Source organism: Aythya ferina, assembly GCF_964211825.1.
Source record: "Aythya ferina genome assembly, chromosome: 6".
Classification (NCBI taxonomy): domain Eukaryota; kingdom Metazoa; phylum Chordata; class Aves; order Anseriformes; family Anatidae; genus Aythya; species Aythya ferina.
In genome coordinates this window covers 24690026-24700416 of record NC_140303.1, presented here as the reverse complement: position 1 = coordinate 24700416, position 10391 = coordinate 24690026, and positions in this window count along the sequence as shown.

Below are 10391 nucleotides of genomic sequence, written 5' to 3'. Positions count from 1 at the left end.
CCGAAGGTGCTTTGGAGGCCCCCTGGGGGTCCCCTCGTTGCCCGTGCTGACGGGCCCCAGGCTCGGCAGGCCGTGCAGCCGCCCCCCGCTCGGGGCTGGGCGCTTTCCGAGGGCTCTGCGGCGTTCCGCCTGCCGCAGCCTGTGCGAGGGCTCCGAGCTGGCGCCCGGGGGTAACACATGTAGCTCCCCTGTCTCCCCGGCTAACTCGACAGCTGCTCGTAGCTCCAGTAATTAGACTGTCAGTGCTTGTTAGAGGAGAGGGAAACGCTCCTATGACAGATTCCACGAGTCCTCTGTTTTTTAAGATCTCGCGGAAATCACCAGAGCATTAATTGAGATCTCTTATTTCTCTGGAATCGGGAGGGAAGAAGTTCCCTCTGCTGCTCCGCACTCCAATCAGAGCCCTCTTCCGCCTCCCATGAAACGCAGTGAATTCAGTCTCAGAGGCTCAGGAGAAGTTCTCTTCCTTCCCTGCCTACCCGGGAGGAAGACAGAGCTTCCTGGCCGTGTCAACTTACTTTTAAAATCTCCTCCTCGCATTGCTATATTTAACTTATCAAAGAACTCCATAGAAATGCAGCCCTTTCTCCATTAACTGAGCGGAGGAGTCGCGCCTCAACTATCCTTCCCCATCCGAGATAACGTTAATGCAGAGGACGCTCAGGGGAGGTTGTTCCCCTCCCGAACAAAAGCGCTGGAAGAACAAGCCGAGATGCTCCTACCCCCACCCGGCAGATGAGGCTCAGAGGAGGCGATTTCTTTTCCTCCCTACCGTACATTCCCCTTTCCCCCGCAATCATACAAGGTTAACTCAACAGAGAAGTCTCAATCCAAATGGCAACTGGGATTGCATTTAAAAAAAAAAAAAAAAAAAAAAAAAAAAAAAACTGAAGGGGGAGAAAAAAAAAATCAGAAATAGGGAAAGAAAAGAGAAAAAGCAGCAGGCTGATTACGAGGTGTCAAAACTGCCAGGAGCAAGAAGGTGATAGCAATCAGGGGTGAGAAGAGTGCGCCATTCGTGCGGGGCAGCTAATTATCCGTCTCATTTGAGAAGAGCAGCATTCGAGGCAGCAGCGTTCGCCTGCTGAACGGTGACAGATTGGCGCGGAGGAGAGGGGAGGTGTTAAAACAATGGAGCCGGGCTTGCGAGCGCTGCTGCATGCTAATCAGCCCGGCCTCCTTCCTTCCTTCCTTCCCTCCCTCCCTTCAGCCCTCCCTCCCTCCTTCTCTCCGCGATCCCTCCTTCCCGCCGGCCGCATGGCGAGCCCTGCGCGGCCAGGCCCCTCGGCAGCGGGCAGCGCCCAGCCGGCAGCGCGCTAAGCGGGGGGAGCCCCCCCGACGGGGCGGGCAGCGCCCGGGGGGACCCGGCGGGCTCCGGGGTAGCGGGGGTAGGCTTCACACCTCGTCCGCCGTGCCCGGGATTCCCGGAGCCCCCCGGCCCGCGTCCCCGCCAGGGGCAGAGGCGAGGAACGCTTCTTACAAGAGCTGTGGCGGCTCAGGCCGGCTCCCTGTCCCCGGCGGGCGGCGGCGCTTCCCAGCGGGGCTGCCCAGTAAGGAGCTGCAAGCCGGGCCAGGCCGCCAAGGTGCGGGCACTGCCGAGCTGCGCCAGCGCTGACGGGCTGCGGGGCCCCGCTGCCCTCCCAGCTCCGCGCAGGGACCGGGGTCCTGAGCGCTAACGCGCTGCAAGCAAACTCCGCGGCCTCTCCCGCGGCTGCCTCCCGGAGCTCTTGGCCTGGCGAGCCCGGACCCCGCACCTTCCGGCGTGCCCCCTGCGGCCGGGGAGGGGGGGGCGCCGTCCGCGCCCGGTGCGGCGGGGCTGCCGAGGGGGCTCCTGGCGCAGCCCCAGCCCCGGCCGGGCCGCCCCGGCCGGTCCCCGATCGGCGCGGCCAAGCCCAGCGCGGCGGCGGCGGCAGCCCGGCGGCAGCCAGCGCTCGGCTCTGCCAGGGAGAAGCGGCGGAATGAGCGTTGGAATGTTTACTCTCCGATAGTTCTCAGTTTCCATTCCATCCTGCCCTGAAAGATTTCTGATTACTATACACTTCAAAATAGTATTTATTACAGATTTACATAATCTGTATGTTTTATGTTAAGGGAATAACACATTGATGCTGTACTACTGAAAGGAGTTAATCTAAACTATGTAGTGTCTGCTAGAAGAGTTCCAACTAAAACACATCCCTGTCTCCTGGCACTGGCAAGGCCCACGCCCAGAAGGCCACTGCCCGGCACGTTAGGTAAGCCGCCAGGTGAAGCCATTGCTCGCCTCCTGAACCTTCCCCGGGTTGTGGAACAGCACTCGGCAAAATTAAATCACGGCCGTCTCTGTGTAACTTCCCGTTTAATTTCACGAGTGTTATTTCCAATAGCATGTGCCTGGTTTGTGACAGGATTCCTGCGGGTAAGCAAAAACTGAAAGGGATGAAACTGTTTTGGGCCTGAGGTAAGCAGCACGATAACTCAGGTTAAATACTATTTAAATTAGATTCGAGCGTATGTGTGGTTAGGAGGTACTAATAACGTTTAAATTTTGTTATTCCGAGGCTGTCGTTGAATGTTCTTGATGAACTGTCCATGAGCATACAGATGGTGAGATTTTCATGCTTCTGTGGCATACTGACATCTCAGGCTGTAAAAATAAATTCCCAGATCGCTGTAGTACCTACGAAGTAGAAAAATCCAGTCCACCTTAATAGTCAACACCAGGGTGCTTCACGTTTAAGAGATTGTAACACCTGATACACAAGTTGGTGCAAATACGAATAGTGATTTAATGCATTTACACTATAAAGCAAAATTTAAGTTAAGCTTTGTGTCCTTTTTTAAGCAGATGATTTTTCCCCTATGTTTCTGAATTTAGCGTTATGAATGATGGAGATAAAAACTTGAATTTCTTTGCTATTATCTGTAAAGACATTTTTTTTTTTTTTTTAACTTTGTACATAAGGATGAAAGGGGGACTTTTCATTAGGTCAGGTTTACTTTTCCTGGCAAGACTGTTGCATTGTTTCTTGATTTCAGGTGATTTCACATCGTGGTAACACATAGTTATTTCTATTGTGATGATCTGTGCTGCACAGAAAAGGTATTTGCGTCAAAGACGAAGGCTGAGATATTTTCTCGAATATAAAGATGTTTTTTTTTCTTGCCTAAGAAGCCTTAGTGTGACTGAGCCGTGCGTCAGCCTGGGGGCCAGCACTGATACTGCTCAGGAGTAGCTGGGGCAGAGCACCCCTGTTGGTTAACGCCTGGCTGCGGACAAGGTGTTGTGCTTATTAGGATTTCTGCGCTGACCGAATTAAAAAATATAAATAGATATATATAGCAGGGTGATATGGTGAAAATGAGCTAAAAGAAAAACATTTCGCAGAGACAAGTATATACTTTCAAAAGGTTTAAAATATTCAATTGGTGAAAAAATAACTACTTGTAAAAACGTGTGTATTTTCATTATGCTTAATTTGCCATTCAAAACAAGTTTTTCTTAATAAGCTCTATTGTTTCTATCTGTTTTGTGAAATGTAATACGTGTGAGACAGAAAGCAGACTCGGAATGTGAATGAGTCTTGTTTTCTCTTTCTCTCTTTCTTTCTATCGCTTTTAAAATACAACTTTACTCGTATTCAGAGAGCCTTAAGTCAATAAAAGGATTAATAGAAGTGGAGTGGCATGGCATTCCTGAGGTCATGATCTGAAAAGATGAAACGTGAAATCCTGTGTGCTAGTTTTTTCTATGTCTTATTTCTGTGTAGTATAAAAGTCTCCATAGGCAAAACACTCTATGGTTAATAGTTATGTTTTCGCTCTCAGCAGTGACACAAGCTTTGTCAGGTTTTCGCCGTTTGCACAGTTCATTAAAATACTTTATTAAATGACTCATTGTTTTAAAAAATCACCACACTATCACCCGAGTAAAAACATCTATATCCCCTCAATCCGGCAGTGTCAAAAAGTATAGTCTCTCAGGGCAAAAGGTTACGGAGCCTTCATAAAGGTTTCCCATCTGTCATCAAGTGCGACATCAAGCCCTCTAGGTGCCGTGAAAATGATTTTCTCCGGAATTCTCCAGCCCAAAGATGCCATCCTCTTAATTACAAGCATTGGAGATCAGGAACGCCACTGAATTCCCAGGAGATTCACAGAAGATATGCAAAAATAATCTCTTCTCCTGCTTTCCTGCCAGGGCTTCTGTACCTGCCCACCAGCTAGCCGGCTCATTTGCTAGGTAATGATGGGTGAAGGAAGGCAGCCCGGGCAGCGGCACCGCCACCCCTCCTGCCATTGCCGACACGCTGCCATGGGAAGCTTCTTCTTTATAATTGACCGTGAGCAAAGGAGTGACAAATAATGTCTTGTTTGGTTTTGTAGTGATTAACTGCCCTTCTCGCCGTCCCAAGGCTGCTAAGCGGGGCACCGGAGTGAAGGAGCCGCTGAGATGGCGAGCTGTGTGTGGCACCACATCTGCTTGCTACAGGTGCCCCAAGAAACCTCACAAAGTACTGCTAGGGTCAGCGTGCGTGAGAAAGGGTGTGCGTGCAGGCGGTGTGCGGAGCCGAGCCTTTGTGCGACAAGACCGTGCCTGCACAGCACAAAGTGAGTCTGCGGTCGGGCGAGAATCCTATCTCCAAATGTCCATTAGCACTTTTTCCAGAGGTGACAACCAGGTGAAAGGGCACCCGACCCACCAATTCATCAACAGCCGAGCGTTGGAGGGGTTTGCTGGGTTAAAGGGATTGCAGCAGTTGGAGGAGGAGGTCCAGAAGGTGAAGTGAGTGGGAGAAAAATATCCTTGCAGCCGGACGCGGGTGACCTCCCAGCACGGCACCAGCTCGGAGGAGCTGGCTGCGGCCAGACGGTGCGGCGCATACAGACCTGGGGACGGCAACGTCTGCAGAGGCTCCGCTAGTGTTGTCAATCCGAGCGGTGGAGACTGCATTTTTAATATGTGGAAACATGTACATAACTCTGGACATAAGGGTGGGGGCGTAAAAAAGCCACGTCCAAGCTCAATAGGAGCACTGGAGAGAAACCTCGGGCTCCATGCCATCCGAGATGTGAAAGCCCACGGAGGTTCAGCAGCCAAAATCGCATACACTGATTTTTTAATAGAGTTCTCATCCATGTGTCCATTTAACTGCAGTTGATACGGATCAAATAAGCTTGTTACTTTTAGATTCCCAGTTGCCTCAAGTGATACAAGACAGTAGCAACAGCAAGATCCCTAATTAAAACGGATTCATCTGATTTTCTTATTCAGGGAGTTTAGTGCCCCTAAGTATTCCAGGAATGATAAAACTCTTCCAGCGTCAGCCTGCCAGGTCTAGCCCTTCTTCTGCCCGCAGAATGGGAATAGCAGGTTTTCTTCTACCACTCAAACTTCCTTTCAGTCTTTCGTATCATTTCTCAAATTTCCTTCAGCACACTGCTCCCTGCATTTCTCCGAACTTTTAAATGCATATATATATATACAATTTCATGTCTATATGCAAGAACACGCATATTCCAGGCAACATAAATCTGAGCGGAATATGTAGCTGGAAAGCAGTACAAGATAATATACCAGTTAGTCATGAAATAGCTTCATACGCTTTAACAAAGTTTTAAGAGTCGTCATTTTAGAATTTACTTCGTGTTATGATAGCTCGGCATTATAGGTCACGATTGCAACTGCAACTATTTGAAGATACATGTGTAGTGATCTGTGAATGCCTCTTCTAAGAAGAGGACAAAATGCTGAATGCTTTGCAAATGATTCTAAAGTAAACTAAGTTTACATGCTTGTTGTGTTGTTTGACCGAGTGCAGCTCCTCGGTGAAACTTACTGACCTACAAGGGAAAGAGGCAATGATGACCCCGCTGCTGGATGCCTTATGCTCCCACGTTCTGGGCAATGCTCTGGCGTGGCGAGTGTGTACCCCTATAGACGGCGAAGTGTGAAAGAAGACCAACATGAATGTTATTAGCAGAGAGAATGTGGTCATGCATTCAAGTTCACAAGACCATGGTAACGTCAATGGGCGGAACTGCGGTAAGCATTTATAAGTTTGCCTGGCTTTTTATTCCATATAGAATACCAGGAATGCCAAGAAATGCCCAGCCGGCCCAAACACACCGCAGACACAAAAATAAAAGGCAGTCCCTTCCGCTTTTTTCGAGCCCACCATACGGTAGAAAATGGATGCAAGACCTGGAACGTGATGAGAATCTCAGAAGTGCCAGACCTCTTATGGGTTTCAAGGGAATTGTGTGGCCAACAAATCCAGCTTCACTCTGGTTTTAGTCAGTTTATCAAAGAGAAGAGATGACTAGAATGGCAGAACAGCAATTACCCGGCTCTTTGCGTGAGGGTAACAAGACTACGAGGATGATAAGACTCCCACAGCATTTCTGAAGGTCTATATTTCCCACTGGGCCTAAGTGACTTTTCCATTATAGGGTGAAGAAAATGGCTATTATAAGAAAATGCCGGTGAGGAAAATGTTACTATATAACAGACCGTTTGCGTCTTTTGATAAAGAGTTTGTAGGAAAGAACACCGACTTGACTTACTGTCCTCAAAAACGGTTCCTTTCCCTTTTCCTTCCAATCATATATCAAGTAAGATTTTATTTATTTATTTATTTATTTATTTATTTATTTTGAGATGAAGCTAAGAGGGTTTTAGCTTTCTTTTAAAGAGAAGGTTCGTGGCACGTATATGGGGGCACCTTTGTGTTTGGAAGGGAAGTTTATTTCTTTAAAAATAAAACCTGTTCCTTGGACTCTTTTAGTAAGGCTAAAGGAGCACGTCCCTTTCTTTGTCTGCAGAATAAATGGCAGAAAGTTCGAATCTTCTCGCTTTCGCTTCCCAAAATAAATGCCTTGTTATGATTAGTTATGTGGTGCCCCTCAAAAAAAAAAAAAAAAAAAAAAAAAAAAAAAAAAAAAGAGTAACACCTTCCAGGTCCAAGCCTCCACGAATTACAATTCAAAACGTTTTAGAAGAAACAGACTAATCGCAACCTCCTTGTTTAGAGTCGCAAATCTGCAGTGAAATACCGCTAAACTGGGTTCTTAAAGTTTATTCGGTGGCATTTTCTTCGGTTGCCTGCGTTCACTCTGCTGAGATGCTGTGAGCAATACCGCATCTCCCATAGGGACTCATGCCTGAGAGCACTGGTGATTAGTTGATCTGCCATGTATGGTATATCAGAGGATGGGATGTACACTGGACTGACTTTACCGTCTTATTTAAATGTGATGATTTTTCTCATTTGTTGCATTGTTTGTATTAATACGAATATCTTGTTATGTTTGTTTTGTCTCCTGGGAGCCAATAAAGCTGTGAAGTTTTTCTTTACACCAAATGCAGCTCTACGGGCGATCAATCAATGGGTAGTTTTTGGATAATCTGCGAGAGTGAGAAATCTAATAAAGCAAGCAACTAAAAAAGGAAAACAAAGTCTATTTTCTGTTAGGTTAGCTACGTCAGGAGTCAGGCTTTCCACCATACCTTTTAATACATTTAAACAGCCACATTTAACTACCAGGGCAACACCTCGCTAAATTAACTTGCTGACATATAAAGGAAAAAGTTTAGACGTCGTGACCTTGGCAGCAACGTGGGTGACTTACTCTTACAATTAAATTTACTTCGACACTTGCATTTCCCCCACCTCCTCCTCCGCACTGGTATATGAAAACATACTAAGGCGAAATATAGACCGATCGTCAAGTGAGAGAATAAAAAAGTGATTTTTTAAAAAATTACTATTGCTTTGGAATACCAGGTTTAATGTTAAGAAATAGGTAGACAAAGACTATATAGTGAGCTTCCAGGTCGCAACAAGGTCCATACAAAATCGTGCCACTTAATTTCAAGGCTGCAGTTCTCTTATCACAACAAAATGAGTTATAAACAGATCAAAATAACAATCTGAATTATCTAGCATTAGTGGCTGAACTGAACAGCCCCAGATTACGTGATGAATTGTTAAATTGCAGTAGCATTGTTTTGGAATTGCTAATTAAAAAATAAGTAAACCCCCATGACTCTGGATATGACAACTGAAAATACCCACAAATTATTTAATAAATGAAGCGTCTAACAACTCTAACACTTCCTGCTCGCCTTGTTAATAAATGTAATTTGAGGTAGATTTAAAAAATCTCCCATCTAAACAGTGAATTCATTACGCGACGTTCAGATCTCCAGATGCCTATGGACTCCTCGGAATTAGGTGTTAAATAGACAAAAGTGAACCAAACTGCCTTTAAAAGCACAGCATGACCATGTAATTCTTTTTCCAGTTTGTGGTAAAAAATGATGAAACTTCTTTCCAAGTAGCTATCACCCAGATTTAGTGTGAAAAGTAGTGTAATTGTAATTCACGCCATCAGGGTCTATCACTGATAGACTATCAGCTGTTCTGTAGTTAGGAAGGCTTTCTTTTCAAATAGGAAAGCTGCCAAGTGCTCTGTGATACCTCCAGCAAGCTTATCGGATGGAAGATCGGAGCCAAAACAGCAGCTGCACACATATGCAAATTGGCAATTAATAGTATAACATTCTGGGGAGGATTTTTTTTTTTTTTTTTTTTTTTTAATATGGGAAAGTATAGCGGAGCTACCTTAATATTAACCTTAACAGTGACAGGGAACTTCTTGTCTGAGCGGCCAAGGAATAATTACCCTCTGGAGAGCCTATCACTCCATTACTTTCTTCCTTCACACAAAGATCAAAGCTTTGTTGTCCTGCCGAGTTTCTCTCCAGGAGGAAAGTTAACTTAATGCCATATAAAGGGGATACCTTGTAGCTTCGGCTTTCCAGGCTTGGCAATCGTGGCCATTCCTTCCCCACTCCCCCCGATTTGTTTATTTTCTTTTGCTTACGATGCTTGTCCTGTTCCTGAAAAAAAAAAAAAAAAATGTTCCGTGCAAAAACTCTTCGGACCGTGCATTTGTTGTGGATACCCTAATCAACGACAAAGTAATTGAAAGGATTAGTTTTATAAATTTTCCCCAGCCTGCTGCAGCAAACCAGCTTGCTTTATTTAGCCCAGCATGTATGAATACAAGCCTCCCAATTAATGCAGTTGCTTGCTTTAGTCAGAACATTTGCTTTCAAAGGAGCCTCACATGATCCTTTTCTTTACTAGCAGGCTGGAGCTGGAAAGGCTTTCCAGGGCTACTGCGTTTCACACCAGCCCGTCCCCTGCGCTTTCTCCAGTGTCTGTCTGTCTGCCTCCTCTAGGACAGGCGTGGGGTGATTAGCTAATGTTTTCGATAATCTGCGAACTGTCGACACTCCTCTTTTCAGGAGGAAAATCCCCGCCCGGCTGGGGTTAGGACGAGCAGCGGGCGTCTCTCTCTCCGAGCGGCTCCTTCCCTCAGCGGCGGCCCTCAGGCCGGCCGCTGTCCGCGCTGCCGCTCGCCGGGGGCGCCTCTCTGGCCAGGGCCGCCTTCCCCGCTCCCGCTCGCTCCCTCGTTCTCCCCGGCCTCGTTCCCTCTCGCTGCCGGCGCCCTGGGCCGTGGCGCCCCGGCCCCCGCGCCCCGCTCGCGTCGCGGCTCCGAGTAGCGCGGGCTCGGCGCCTCGGCTCGCAGCCCGGGAGCCCGACTCGCGTTACCCCAGGCGGCGGCACCCAGCCCAGCGCCCCAGAGCCTGGCCCCGGCCTCAAAACCGGCCCCGCAGCCGGCGCCCCGCGGCTCAGCCGGACAAAGGCAGGGCAGGGCGTTCGGCCGCAGCTCGCAGCTCCTCGGGGCTCGCTTCCAGCGCCGCACCTTTGCACCGCGGGCGACTTGGAGCCAGCGGGATCTAAACAGATCCCCCACGGTCTGATTGTCAGCTGGAGTTAAAGCCGCGCTCGTCTGGTTATTATTTGTGGTGCCTTCTTTCAGACTGAAAACACTCCTCCAGCATTTTTTTTTAAATTTATTTTCCCCAGTGTTTCACAAGCATATATGGGTTCTTACAGTTGGTTAAAAGGATGGTGTAAAAGTTGTGTATCATTGACCCGCACCAGCTTCCCACTGTTTATATTAACTATCATAGGATCTGTTTTGTTTCCCATTAAAGAATTTAATGCATTCACACAACTCCTTTGCTTCTGCTGTCTTAATGATGACACAAATCTTGGTCAGCAGCTCAGTTTAAAGAATGGGCTTAAATGACATTGACTGCAAAGTCTCAAACAACCTTACAAAAACAACCTTGATGTTTACAGTTCAATGTAAATCAGGTGTGTCTGGAAAATTCAGAACAAAACCACCAGGATTATTTTCGTGATCCAGGAGAAAAGGCTTTGGGCCTTCATCACCACTTGGTTAGAAGTACGCGCTGCAACACTCAGGGTGCTGAGAACTCTGCAGCACCTGGAGTTTTAGGGCCTCACCTCACGCTCTGCTTTGGGCATGGT